The sequence below is a fragment of the Humulus lupulus genome, chromosome 3, assembly GCF_963169125.1.
Source record: "Humulus lupulus chromosome 3, drHumLupu1.1, whole genome shotgun sequence".
NCBI lineage: Eukaryota > Viridiplantae > Streptophyta > Magnoliopsida > Rosales > Cannabaceae > Humulus > Humulus lupulus.
Window position 1 is genome coordinate 143,873,082 of NC_084795.1, and position 15,808 is coordinate 143,888,889.

A 15,808-nucleotide genomic window follows, 5' to 3' on the forward strand; every position below is an offset into this window, starting at 1 on the left:
GTAAGGTTTTATTACAAAGGAAGTCTAAAGGTGTATTGAAAAAGTCCTACCCTCCGAGCTAGAGGAGGAATCTATTGCCATGACCTCCGGCCTCAGAACTTCTATAGGGGAGTCTAAGTTTATTACTTCACGAATCAGAGAGGGTTCCGGGTCCGGATCCACCTCAGGGTTGGACTCCTCTACGTATTGTCTAAGTCCTGGAGCAAATACACCCTCTAGAAGGGAGGGCCACGACCTAAGGTTGGTCCCATACTCCTCAAAAGAGGCCAAACTAAAGGACAAGGTGTTGTCTAATACTACGGTGCCCCTAGGACGACCCATATCATGGCGTAATACTAGTTGATCTACACATTGGAGCAGGGTTATGTTACGATCCGGGTCGTCTGGGTGACGACGTACGAGTTGGTTTGGGTTAAACCTATCAAGCCTAAGGTCTCCGGAAGCCCTGTCTAGATCCCTAAACGAGTATGGGTTATCTTGGCTGGAGGGGCCGGCTCCTACCCTCGATTGAGCCCGATCCACATCGGGGCCCCGAGCAACCTCAAGAGCTCGCCTTCTTCGCACGAGTGGGACCTCATTTTCTTCGTCCTGCTCGTCGCTGTCGTCGTCGCCGTCAGCGGCATCCCCCTCGGGGATAGGCACCAGCTCGTGAGCTACTGGGTGGTTAGCCCACGTCCTCCTCAAGGCCAGAGTCTGGCCCGCAGAAATTAACTTACACGCCAGCATCATCTCATCATACACAAGCTGGCGATAGTCCTTCTCACTAGGCGGAAGCCCCGCCAAAGTATCGTATTGACCCCCAAGGGTCACTGATTTGGTTGTCCTCGCACAAATGGCTGCACGGTGATGCTCAAGTCAGTATAAACGCGAAAAGAAGGAATAAAATAATATGATGATTTCGCGAGCTGAAAATAGAGAGAAAACTTACGAGGACAGTTGAAGTAATGGTGTTCGTAGTTGCAAAACCCATTCGACATAAAGAACTGGTCTTTGAAGTTGTGGGGATGCCTGGGCAGTTCGATGACTGGAGGAGAGTTCGGGAGCGGGTCAGGTAATAGAACCTGTTGCCTCGTCCCCATTGATCTGGGTTGGCCTTGAGGCAGAAGAAATAGAGGATATCCGCCGGGGTGGGGACCTCCCACATATGTTGCAGGAAAAGATACCTCAGCCCATCCAGCAGATGGTACGAGTTCGGGGGGAGTTGAAATGGTGCCAGCTTCACATAGTTGAGGAAGTCGGCAAAGTACTGGTTAAGGGGGAGGAAGGCCCCAGCCCTCAAGTGCTCTTCACTCTAGGCTGCAAATTCCTCCTCAAGTGGTGCGCAGCTCCTCTCCCACTCAAAGGGAGGTCAGGCGATAAGAGCGCCAGTCCCAATCTCGATGTTATGGGACAGCATAATCTTATTGACCCTCCCTTGGGTCGTGATCTTCGAGACTATCCGTTCTGCCTCGAAGTAAGCGCCAGGTCCCACCTCGACCTCCCTCTCCACCGTGGGACCGAATGGAGGGATGGGGGATTCAACCGCGACCTCTTTTCCCCTCCTGGATTGCTGGGATGACGAGCTGGCCGCATTTTTCTTGGGCACATTCTTCTTGGGCCCCATCTGATCGCCTAGCGAACAAGAGCGAGAAAAATAAAACTTAGTGGACGACCTAAAAGCTAAGAAAAGATAAGCAGCGCGAGAAGAGAGGTTTTTCATACGCGAGCTAAGGTAATCTCAGCCCGCGGGGTGTGATGCCACACACTCGAGTTTCCATCGGATCCCTGATATCCAGGGATCCTTGTGAAAGGAGGATCAGGTTATTGCTTGCCTTGGAGGAGAAGTTTTGAGGGGAAAACCACCTAGAAAGCGTGACCCTTAAGCTACCCAATTTTACGCCCAAAAAACCTCTCACCTTCCATTTTCCGAATAGGCATTTCCTAAATTTACCCAAAAAGTTGCCCAGAAGGTTACCTAGAAATTACCTAGTTGTGAAACATCACATTCCTAAACATGTTTCTAGGTATACTTAATATGCTTAGAATCAGAGCTTATGCCCCAAAAACCAGCCAAAAACAACCTATTGTTTACGACTATGAGAAGTAGATTTGCATAACAAAACAAAAATGGGGAAATCAAAACATACAACGGATAGAGAACTTACAAAGTATATTCCGAATGAGAGTTGCTGACAACGTAGGAATAGGAGCCCTGGTGGAATCCTTGGGGCTGGACCTTTGAAAGGTTCTTGTGGCAAGAACGTGGGGATTTCTGGGATCAGGACAAAGTGGTACTTCAAGCGGGTCCACACTTGTTTAACACCCAAAATGTACATCAACTAAGCGGTGGTTGTAGTAAAGATCAGGAGCTCGATTCCATAATGAGGTAGCTAAGAACAAAAATATTAGTGAAAAAATAAACACAAAAAATTAATGAAAGGTAATGAAAGGGAAATGGATTTATGATTTTTTGTCTGGGAATTTGATGTAATCCAAGATTAGAGAATAAAAAGGCATCAAGAGTCACCCATATGCATTGTTTAGCAATTTAGATATTTGATTCATAAAATTTACACAAACACATCCCAGCTACTTATTTGGAGGATTTAACATTAAAGCGCATGCATGTTTAACAAAAAATATATTTGAGCAAATATGTTCTTACTTTGGAAGCAATATGTTATTCTTATGAAAATTCTAAGAATGACACTATACCATTAGGCCATGATGCAATAAAATATTGAATATTAAACTAAGCATCAATATTATTGTTTTCCCCAAAATTTCAGTTCGATGATGTGGCAATCAAAAGTGACAAGTGGCAATGGATGGTGAGTTAATGAAAAATTAATAGTTAATATATGTGTACGCCCTGAATATTCGCACGCACTTTGGCGAGCTAGAAAAGCGCCTAAATCGATCTGCCACGTGTCAACCGTCCACCCGAGGTTGTTTGTTACGGTCCCCTAAACAACTAACCCGAGTTGATGGATCATTTAGCTGCTCCTTGCTTGGAGCCATTGTGTCGACATAATAGAAGCCACGAGCTAGCGCCACATTGAGCTCGTGGTGCGTCAGAGGTCTAATATACCCACGGATCCTTATAAAGTCAACCACATAATATAAACGTGCGTATACCAGACATCACGTGTTTGTTCTATTCCTGAATTCTCGGATACGCAGTATAAACGTTCGTGTTCGGACATCCCACGCCTGATTTGGGCCATACGGCCCATTACTCATCTTTACCTAGTGATTAGACCCCATTTCACTGTAATATAAAATGTAAATATAAATCATTGATGTAACAGATATGATTTGAGGGATCAAAAAGGTCACGGGATGACCCCAACCCTTACCCAGGGATCAACCTCCTATAAATACCAAAACCCTGGATAGTGCAAAGGGTTGGCTTCTCCTTGTAAAGTAAATACTTTGTAAGAGATAGTAAGGAGAGATCAATAATATTGACTGGTGGACTAGGGGGATTTTAACCTCCGAACCATCTAAGAAAGGAGTGACCATCTTTTCATTGCAATTATCTTCCACATTCTCGATTATTATCATTTTCATATTACGGTTTATCAATCAGTACTAATCCATCCTATTTATTCGTATAATTTACTGTTGGAAAAAAACCGCGTCGACAATATGTGTTGACCAAGGAAGTTGACCTACGGAGTTGTGATATTACTGGTCAGGAAATGAATTTACCTGGTCAGAAAGTGATTTTCCCGACCAGGTAACGCTTTTTGACCGACCAATGAAGAATTCTACCCGACCAGGAAGTTGTTTTGTCCAACCAGTCAGTTCAGTAAGATGTTGTGCCCAACCAGTCACATCAGAGAATTGTGCAATCCGACCAGTGATGTGTTTTGGCCGACCAGTAATGTGTCTTGGCCAACCAGTAATGTGTCTTGGCTGACCAGTAATACGATTCAGCCGACCAGTCATCTTGGAACTTCATCATATCTAGACTTTATAACCTCCAAATAGGATACACTCGAAAATGCCACAAGTACAACTACAACAACTTGGAAGTTAATAGCATACTTCAAAAATGCAATTAAAAATAAATATATATAAAAGCCTTTGAGAATGTATAAAACTAAACATAGAAATAAAGAAGTAAAAGTTTGGTAACTTAGCAGAAAGTAAGAAGACACAATTATGTGGTTCAACTTATTTTAATGAGCCTACATCCATGGAGAAACAACTCCAAGGCTGGTTCTATCTTCAATAATCAGAGCAATTACAATGACAGTAAATAATAGTAATGTTACAAAGAGTTTTAACAACTTGTAGGGACAAAACATGCAAGAACTTTCTTCTAAACTCTCACAAGAACAACTCTCTCTCTCTACTCAAAAGAACTCTGAAAAATTATTTTCTCTAGAGCTTAAAAGAGCAATATATATAGACTTGAGGTTGAGTGAGTTTATAACATAATAAACTGCCTGAACAAGACTGCTGCCAATCCGAGTGTGACATCTCATAAATAATTTGATGTGTCAAAGTGAATACACTACAAAAAACAAGGCCTATACCGAGAACAAAACTCGTCGGTAGAAGCCAAAATATTCACACCACCACCTTCAAATCCCATTGGAACTCAAGAAAATCCGCACCACTACCTTAAAAAAAACTCCACAAAATACAAAAAAAGATTACCATTTTATATAAATATATATATAAATGAAGAAATGAATTTTACCTTGAGAAATAGAGAGAAATCCCTTATCTTGGGAGAGTTTTGGACCTAAAAATGGGATTTTGTGATGGAAATAGGACTTTTTGTGTGAGAGAGGCGGAGTAGAGAGAAGGGTTTTCTGGAAAAAAATGAGGGTAACAGGGAAGATGCTGAACCACGTTCTGAGATATGTATTGACCCAATACCAAGAACAGTTCTCGGTATAGGGACTTAACATTTTCCCAACCCGCGAAAAAGAACTACGTATTTGAAAAATACTATACCGGTTCTCGGCATAGTGTTCTCGGTACAAAAACTAATTTTTGTAGTGCTAGACTATAATCATCACAATTTACTTGTATTTTTAGCAATTGAATTTGTAACATTTATTTTAGTAAATACCTTATCTATTGTATTTCTTACTTAGAGTATCTTGATTTCTATATATTCCATTGAATATTATATTCTATTGAATATTATATTCTCTAACAAATACTACTACTTGAATTATTATGAAAATCCAAAGACCATTATTGAGGAGTTACCACAGTTATAATTTGTGCTCGTCTTTTCTTCTTATTATTTGTTATTTGTCAATATCATAGATTATCATCTTCCTATTCTCCACCACTTATTTCTAATTCAAAAAGAATTTGTTCTTATTACTACAAACTTCTAGAGAAGCAACATTTAGGAGCACACGGATTCTATTTCCAAATTTACCTAAAGGGTATAATTATTTTTAATAATTTATTGTAGCATGCAGTATTAATAATAATAATAATAATAATAGTCTGCTCAAGACATTTTCTTGGAAGAACCATAATTTATGATAAATGCAGCTAATAATGTTTTTCTTTTCACAGCTTTGTGAATTCAGCAAAAGTTAGCTTTTACTGTTGGAGACCACACAAACGTGGCGTCTATTTTCAGGCATCAATATCAACTGGTTGATATTTTGGCAATATTATACATTCTTGGCTAAGGGAATATATTTGTTCCATAATTATACGAAGAAGATATACGTACAAATGATTTATTTGTTACAATCTACTCTTGGGGACCTTTTTCAATTCACATCCGTTCCTACTGTTTGTTACACATTTGATGAGGTGTAAATTTTTATTGAGATTGTAATTATTTGTTAATAGATATTAATGTATTTATGAAGAAATTGACAACGTACGTATGGAAGAAACCACATATATCATGTACTGCAGTACTAGTGATATATTTATAAACAAACATTAATTATTTCTATAAATAGAGGGTGTGGTTTGATCAAAGACTCATAAAATAAACCCCAAATAAAGAAGAATAACCAAGAGTAGAAGAGTACAATATGAAAAACAGCGACCGAGTACAGAGGTCATATTCTATTGGTGCCGTACCCTAGCCAAGGCCATATCAACCCTCTCCTTCAGTTCGCAAAACGTTTAGCCTTCAAAGGCGCCAAGGCCACAATAGCAACAACTCACTACACAGTCAAGTCCATCTCCGCAGCCAACATAGGCGTTGGATCGATCTCTGATGGGATCGACGATGGAGGCTTTTCTCAGGCCAAATCAGAAGAAGTATTTCTCAAGTCATTCAAGGCCAATGGCTCCAAAACTCTATCCCAACTCATACTCAAATACCAAAACACAGACCATCCTGTGAACTGGGTAGTATATGACTCGTTTCTTGCTTGGGCCTTTGATGTGGCTCACCAACATGGCATATATGGGGCTGCATTTTTTACAAATTCGGCAACCGTCGTCTCCATGTTCTTCCACATACACCTTGACCTACTTTCTCCGCCATTGGATCCCAAGAAATGCCGCTCTCCATCCCCGGCGCGCCTCCACTAGAGTTCCGCGACCTTCCCAGCTTTCTTAAGCTGCCGGAAAGTTACCCTTCTTACTAGGCCATGAAACTAAGTCAGTTCTCTAACTTGGACAAGGCTGATTGGGTGTTTGGAAACACTTTCGAAGAATTGGAAGCTGAGCTGAGTACTATATCCGCAATTTATCACAACGAGTTTATTTATTTGTGTATTCTTAAAACCATTTATAATTTCTGGTGTTCGAAATATTCGTTGGTGAATTTTCCTACTTCTTAGGCGAAAATTCCAGCTATTATAATTTATTATCATTACGTATATGTATATCCACTTATATAAGATAAATATATAATAGTGATGAGAATGATCAACATTAATGGTATGCTTGATCTTTAAAGTTCATTCTTTAATTTATTAGTCAATAGATGAATTTTCTAACACATGTCGTTTTGCTAAAAATTAATAAGGTGGCCAAAGATATATCGAAGCACTGGACGGACGGATTGAATGAGACAAAGGATACGGAGCGAATCTATGGAATACACTAAGTGAACAATGTTAGAGAATATATTTTACTCAATGGAAATTGAAAACCAAAATACAAAGCTATACAAAAGATACAATAGACAAGGTAATATTGATTAAAAAAATATTACAACTCAATTGCACATAATACAAATAAATATAAAGATCTAGAAGAAGAAGATTACAAACTCAAAACAATGATAATAGAAGTAAAATAAGAACAACAAGATCAATAGAATGAAAATAACAAGAATAAAAACATAAAATCTCACACAACCAAAGTGTAGAGTAGTGGGGATCACCAACTTGAACAAGGTTCAAAACCTTTGTCCAAAAACTTATTTCCCCATATTCCCTAAGCAATAAGGGATCTCTCAAGGAAATAACTCTCTGGAATTATCAAGCATCTATGGTGTATTTTCCAGCCAAGTGCTTTGTAGATAGAAAATTGTGTGTCTTCCAAGTGAGCATTAGGCAACTATTTATAGAGTTTGAGACACCCTTTGAATTTCAAATTCCACCAACTCCCATGGCTGCTACCAATGTTTAATTGGATATTTATGGAATTAAAATGAAGATTTGGGAGTTACTTGGAATGTTAGAACTGTTCAAATTGGAAAAAACTGAAAAAACAAATTGGTTGTCAGCCTCACTGACCGTGACCAGGAGTATCAGTGGTCACGACCATTGGCCTCTGTCCCCAGACCGCGGCCAAGGAATATCAGTGGTCGCGGCCACAGTCCTTTTTCAGCATAAAAAAATTAGTTTTTCCAAAACGTCCCAAACCCTTTTCCACATGATTTTGTAACCTCCATACACCTAATAGGAGTAAAAAACATGTTTCCAACAACCATATTTCATAATGGCTTTGTGAAATCCAAACTAAAATGTGTAATACACAATCTACACATTATTGGGTAATATTTGAGAGTTACAAATTTGTAATTGATTTTGTAACTCCAAAATATGTCACATTTAGGTACACACATGTGTCCAATTTTGTGACTTTCAATAATATGTTACAAGATTTGACAAATCATATTATGCCACATAATTTAATCTAACATTATATTATTTAAATAACGAACATTGTATCAAATGGCTCAAAACAAAGATGGCCAACTCAGGATATATGTGTCGTTCGGGAGCATGGTGTCGTTGACAGAGAGAAAATGGGAGAGATTACGCGGGGCTTAAAAGGAAAGTGGATTTTACTTCCTTCGGGTGGTAAAAAAGCATGAACAGAAAAAATTGCCAAATGGGTTCATATAGTCATAACATGGTGCAACCAATTGGAAATGCTTGCTCATGAAGCCATTGGTAGCTTTGTCGAACTCGACACTCGAAGGGCTCGGCCTTGGGGTCCCCATGGTGGGCATACCACAGTGGGCTACCAGTTGACTGACGCCAAGTTTTTGGGTGACATTTGGGATGTTGGGGTGCGGCGCAATGAGGATGAGAAAGGAGTTGTGAGAAAAGAAGAACTCATAAGGTGTTTGATGGTAGTAATGGAGGGAAAGAGAAGCCAAAAGATCAAGATGAATTCGATTAGAAGCAAGGCATTGGAAGCCATTGGGGAAGGCAGAAGCTCTGATAAATGCAACAAGAAAAATTTGATAATGTCCACAATTATGTATATACATATATGATTACGTTTTAATTAAGCTTTGGATTAAATATCTGATCATGGGGGGCTTTGTGTGTGAGAAGATGTCAAAATATCACTGGAATGTTCTTTTATATAGCTTGACGCGTTTGAGGTGTAGTCTCTCTCTCTCTCTCTCTCTCTCTCTCACTCAGTTGTTATTTCTCGTATTAAAACAAAGTTGCTTTTATGCTATTGGAACGATGAATATTTGTGAAGTTGTGTAGATATTGCATTTTTTTTGTTGGATAATTATTGTTTTCGTTGCGTGCAAAAGTTAACTTTTAATAATATATAATTTGGTAGAAATTTTGTAGTTGTGGGTGTTATATTATTTTAAATAATATAATAGTAGATTAAATAATGTGATATAATGTGATTTGTCACACCTTGTAACATATTATTGAGAGTCACAAAATTGGACACATGTATGTGCCCAAATGGGACATGTTTTGGAGTTACAAAAATAGTTACAAATTTGTCATCTGACTGAGATAGACTTATTAGTCATCTGACTGAGATAGACTTATCAGTCATCTGACCGAGATAGACCTATCAGTCATCTAATCGAGATAGACTTATTAGTCATCTGACCGGGATAGACTTATCAGTCATCTGACCGGGATAGACTTATCAGTCATCTGACCGAGATGGACTTATCAGGACCGGGATAGACTTATCAGTCATCTGACCGAGATAGACTTATTAATCATTTGACCGAGATAGACTTATCAGTCATCTGACCGAGATGGACTTATCAGTCATCTATTTAGAGAGTGACTTATTAGTCAACTGTTCAAAGAATGACTTATTAGTCATCTACCTCAGAGCGAGAGACTTATTAGTAATCAACTAAGAGCGCAGGACTTCACAAACATGTATTTCTACCTGCTTTCATGTATGAGTAGGGTTATTACTACTAGGCATGCCTATTATGAATTCAATAACATGTTATTACTTATTCATGAGCATATCGGCTCACAGGTGCTATGTGGTGCTGGTAAAGGCAAAAGAAAGCTAGACCATCCTTGAGTTGGAAAGATTAGGTGACGATGTGTACATATGCGGCTGCTCGACCGCCACGGCCGAGGGTTTAAAGAGGAACTAGGGTTAAACCCCTATTTTGCCGCTTAGGTCGACTAGTTGTAAATATTTTGTTGTAATTAACCTTTAAATTATATTTTTTGGATCTTAATGTATTTTGTAAACGTTTTAGTGAAACGTTGTATCTTAACCAAAATTTTTATCCCTAAACCACTAATCATACTCAGTTACACGATTATGGCCAAGTGACTCGATTAGCGAGTTTAGCATTGTTTAAAATGCACACCGTAACAGTCCCTGGAGTTTAGGGCGTTACAACTTGGTATCAGAGTGAGCCAAGGTTAAGGGTTCCTCAAGAAAAGTTGGGCATGTACACTCATCATCAAAGATAACTTCACTCAGGGAATGGTAACTATTTCTATAGTTATGTGTTTAACTGCTTAAATAGAATGTAAATGCTTTACCTGCACATTGTATTAGGGAGCATGAGATTCTGATAGAGCCCGACTCTTGACTATTAAATGATTATATGATTACATGCTCCGTGAACATATATAAATGAGATTATATGATTACCTACTCCGTGATTATATAAATGTGATATTTTCATGCTGGAGTTGGAGGCATGGTGTGAATGTTGGAAGAGCAGGGATTGTGAGTGATGTATAAATGCTATGGGCATGTTTTTAGCACTGCAGTGGTTTGTGATTGTAGTGTGGTATGATTTTTCCCGTGGGGAAAGCTCTAGAAATGCTCATCATATTTAATGGGTCAAGTTATTGACTATAGATTCAACCAGTAGGTATGTATCAAAGGTAGATAATGAGACCTGGTGGTGTTTATACCGGGGCTGGGAGTTACAGCTAGGGTTTGAGTTCTTCACCTGCCCCTCAAAATTTTCAGTAGGTGCTTACTGATATGCAATTAAGATTGCAGAGGCAAGAGGAAGAGATCAGGTATTTGAAGCAACAACAGAATCTGTCGGGGAACACCTCTTCCTTTGTTATGCCAGGAGTGGCATCAGCTTTTGCTCAGCCTAGGGTTAAGAGCAGATGGGAATTTCTTTGTGGAAGATTCCAAGAGTTTTACTCTCCAATCTTTGAGGGAGGCCTAGATCCATTCAAAGCGGAGCAATGGATGGGCACGATCAGTTCCATTCTTGACAGTATGGGGCTGGTGGAGCACGATAGAGTGATCTGTGCTACATATGTATTGCGGGATGATGCCTGGACGTGGTGGGAAGTAGTATTCCAGACATGAGATACAGCTGCGATGGATTGGAAAGACTTTAGGTAGCTGTTCAATGAAAGGTATTATTGTGATGCGGCCCAGACTGCTAAGATGAATGAGTTTATGAACATTGTTCAGGGTAATGCAACAGTAACCGAGTATGTTAACAGATTTGATGGGTTGGCCGAGTTTACTTTTGATATGGTACCCACAGATGTAGCTCGGAAGGAAAAGTTTATCCAGGGATTGAATTCCAGAATAGCTTAGGGCATTAGAGTTGCCCCAGTGCATGAAACCTTCACATACGCTCAGGCGGTAGGGAAGACTCTTTGTTATCCAAAGAATATGCGCGGATGACATGGCAGACATTTTTGACACGTGGTTGACACCTAGCAAGGTTCTGATCGACTATCGGCCAGTGAGGTTCCCCTGACGTAACAGTTGAATGTTATATAGGACCAGCCAGGTCGTATACTCCGGATATTTGGAGAAGATCTTATGCAATTATGATCATATCCGAGATTATCTCCCATGATTCCTGAATATTCGATTAATTAGGAAAGAATATCTATAACTAATTCATGTAACCCTCCTTGAGCCTATAAATAAAGAGAAATAGCTCAAGGAAGGGACCTTTTTTTTCGTTTGGCTGATTTAAGTTTACGCTTTAGAAGAGAATTAGAGCTATTATCTTACGATTGTATTATTCTTCTCTCTCAGGTTTGTGAAACTCGAAGAACCCTAGTTCTTTGATCACTCCTTTGAGAACTGATATCAATAATAGCTTAAGTGGACGTAGGTCATTACCAGTTCTTGGGGCCGAACCACTATAACTTTTTGTGTTGTTTATTGTTTTTTCCATTAGATCTATTTCAACACTTTACATCACTCAAGCATTTGACTCCGTGTCAGTTGACCAAATCGAGGGTCAACATTCTGGTGCTTTCATTGAGAGCTTGAGATGAGATTGTTGAAGCATTAATGGCAAAAACAACAAAGAAGACTGGGCAGGTGGCTGGCGCTGCACCATCTCAATCTCCTCCTTCTCCTGACATGGCTAAAAATGAGCCACGCTTGGAATTTGATGAGGAGGAACTGGACTCCGAGACGCTGAGAAATACCCTGAGGGTATTGCAAGATGAATTGGCCAATCTGAGGGTCAGTCAAGAAAGTGCTTCGGAGATTATGCCGCAGCAACAGCAAGAGATAGAGCGTCAGCGCTAGGAGCTAAGTGAAAGACAGGCGGAGATGGACCGTTGTTAGAGGGAGGCCATGGCAGCCCTCGAAGCAGCCCTGCAGTTGGCTAGGGATCAGGCTGCACCTACCTCACAGCTTGATCAACCCTCAAATGGGCCACCCCAAAGGGGTCCCAATCCTAGCCCTCCGATCTAGCCGACGAGCCCTCAAAGGCCCGAGCCACCAATGCCTCAGGATGACGTCCCACCAAGGGATCCTGAGATGCAACCTCTATCTCAGGCTGGTTGCGGCAATCCCCCACAGCTAAGGCAGAATAGGGCCGGGCAGCAGCCCCGTAGTCCTAGACGCCATGGGGGTGAAGAGCCGAGCCCACCGAGCAGGGGACAGCGTCCTTCTGGCAACAGAAGGAACTTAGATATAAGATCTGCGGTCAGGGGGCCCCCACGGCATGATAATGCACGGGGACCTACCGACCAATGCGGGCCCCCCCTAACACTCGGGAAGTTCCAGCCCGAGGAGGCAACCGAGGGGACAGTCGGTCCCACCATAGCCAGTCTAGGTTCAGAGATGGCCATGGTTACAATAAGGCCGACTTATGCAGAGGGAACGTCGGTCGGAGGAATGAAGAGAGAGGTGGAGGCAGAAGCCCACCACCTAGAGAAGACCAATAAGAGAGACATAATGTTGGGGGGCTGCCCAGACAAAACAATGTCTTTAACCGGCTCGGAGCAAGCGAGCATCGACGAAGAGATGAAGACTTAAGGGATGTACTCAATGACCGCCGGGAATGGCACGATGAGTACATCCCCCTAGCAGCAGACGCCCTGACAATTCCTGAAGCCGTGCAGGCCCAGATAGATGCCCTGAACCAAGCAGTGCAACAGCTGGTCGGGGGAAGAACGTCCACATCGAATACGACAGAAGAAGGGGCACTCCTTTCGTTCAGAGGATAACTGTGGCAGAAACTCCCAGTAAGTTTAAGATGCCCACACTTCTGAACTTTGACGGGTATGGTGACCCGGTATCACATGTCAACAAGTTTGAGATACAGATGGACATTCAGAAAGTGTCCGAAGACGCTCGGTGTAGGATCTTTGCTGCAACACTTTCTGATGCTGCACAGGAGTGGTTTTTTAAATTCCCTCTTGCAAGTATTGTATCTTGGGAGATGTTCATAAAGGAGTTTTATGGACAATTCTACGCGGGTTGTGTGCACCCAACTAAGGCAAACCAGCTAGTTGAGATACGCCAACAAGAAGGAGAGCCACTGAAGGATTGCGTCCAGCGCTTTATGCGGGCAGCCACTAGAGCCAAAACAGTGGGAGATGAAGGCAAAATGATGGCCTTAACTGTAGGTGTTAGGTGTCGTACAACTCTGTGGAGTAGCCTCAGTTTGCATGGGGTTAAGACTACCCAAGAATTCTTGGATCGACCAGATCGATACATCAAGCTCGAAGATGCCATTGCCAGCGAGGGAAATCCCTCAGGCAAAGATAAGGGGACTGAAGACCCCGCCAAAGCCGCCAATGGGTGAAAACCCAACGGCAATGGTAAAGGGAACGAGAATGGCAATGGCAACGACAAAAATGGGGGGAAGAGACCCCATAATGAACCTTCCACCTCCGAGAGTAAACGCGCTAAGGGCAACCGTTATGAGCCGCGGTTCACTAACTATACTGCCCTTGTTGAGTCTCGAGTAGAGGTGCATTAGGCCAAAAGTTCTAATGTTCCTTATAAGAGACCCGCTGCCATTCGAAAGGATATTTTGAAAAGAGATACCACCAAGTTCTGTCGTTTTCATAACGACTACGGACACGATACGAACGAGTGCAACCTACTGAAAGATGAAATCGAGTTCCTTATTAGACAAGGACACTTGAGGAGATACGTACGGGCCTCAAGAACTTCCCAACGAGAGGCTCCAGATGGCAACGAGCAGGCGCCTGCACGCCAACACTCGCCACCTTTGCAGCTTGATCCCGTAGCTGGAACTTTACTCACCATCTGCGGCGGCCCGCACCTTGCGAGAAACAGAGGAAAGGTAAGTGAAAGATATGCTCGAACCCTACACCACGACCATGACATCAAGATGATGACTGTGGAGGACCGGGCATTAAAGAAGGGTCGGTCAGAGGATGGTGAAATAACCTTCTCTGATAGTGATGCCCGGCATGTCCGGTTCCCGCATTCTGATCCGCTGGTCGTGGATGTTCAAATTTCCAATATGATGGTGAAGAGAGTGCTGGTCGATACAGGAAGTTTAGTTAACATCCTGTATAAATCTTCGCTGGAACGGATGAAGTTGTCCGTCAAGGACTTGGAGCCCTGCAACCAAACAATTTACGGCTTCTTTGGTGAGGGACTTCCTCCAACAGGGTCAATCAGACTTCCGGTAACAGCAGGTACAGCGCTCGCTACCAGGACATTACTCACTACTTTCATAGTAGTCGATTGTCCTTTGGCTTACAATATTGTAATCGGAAGGCCCATACTGGTTGACCTACGGGCCGTCACCTCAATATGGCACCTGGCCATGAAATTCCCAACAGACGCAGGGGTAAGACGCGTGTTGGGAAATCAGAGGGAAGAAAGGGAGTGCTATAATGCCTCAATTACTAAGGCCAAGAAGGGAGTGTCGAGGAGCACTCCCCAAGAGCGGTTGCAGATGGCCATTGATACACAAGCCCAATCAGGTGATGAAGTCACCAAATAGAGTGTTGCCCAAAGTGAGGATAGAGACTTAGATCCTTGCTTTGGGGATTTTGAGGAAGATGTTGGACCTATCGAGGACCTAGAAGAGGTCAAGCTTGACAAAGGGTTTCCGGCCAGAGTAGTAAAGGTCGGTAAAAATTTGGAAGCAACGACAAAACACGCACTGGTGGAATTTTTGAGAAAGAACCATGAAGTTTTTTCCTGGTCACATAAAGACATGGCTGGGAAAGATCCTGCAGTCATAAGCCATGTCCTAAACGTCGACAAAAGCTTTCCACCCGTGCAACAGAAAAGAAGGCTGCTCGATAAAGACAGATCGAAAGCCTTAAAAGAAGAAGTTGAAAAACTGGAGAATGGGTTTATCAGGGTGGCGTTTTATCCATCGTGGGCCTCTAATCCAGTACTGGTTCCCAAGCCTAACGGCAAATGGCGAACCTGTGTGGATTTCACAGATCTTAATAAAGCCTGCCCAAAGGATTGCTTTCTACTCCCAAGGATTGACCAGCTGGTCGATGCAACTGCAGGACATGAGATCCTCTCTTTCATGGATGCATACTCAGGATACAATCAGATTAGTATGCATCCCCCTGACGAGGATCACACTAGCTTTCGGACCGATACAGGGTTATACTGTTATAAAGTAATGCCTTTTGTACTGAAAAACACTGGTGCGACTTAGCAGCGACTAGTTAACCACATGTTTAAGGAATTGATTGGAGTAAACATGGAGGTATACGTGCACGACATGCTAGTAAAGTAAAAAAGGACAGAAGGACATGTGCAGGATTTACAGGAGTGTTTCAATGTTTTGAATAAGTATCAAATGAAGCTAAATTCTCTCAAGTGTTCCTTCAAAGTAGGATCAGGGAAATTTTTGGGGTTCATTGTCAATTCAAGGGGAATCGAAGCCAACCCCGAAAAGATCAAAGCCCTGATCGATATGAAATCGCCGGTGAAAATCAAA

The 15,808-nt window shown here is 41.9% G+C and overlaps 1 pseudogene; it reads left to right on the forward strand.

Moving 5' to 3' along the window:
* Nucleotides 1-944: 944 nt before the first annotated feature.
* On the forward strand, nucleotides 945-8,665 carry LOC133825117 (UDP-glycosyltransferase 74B1-like; annotated as a pseudogene).
* The last annotated feature ends 7,143 nt before the right edge of the window (nucleotides 8,666-15,808 follow it).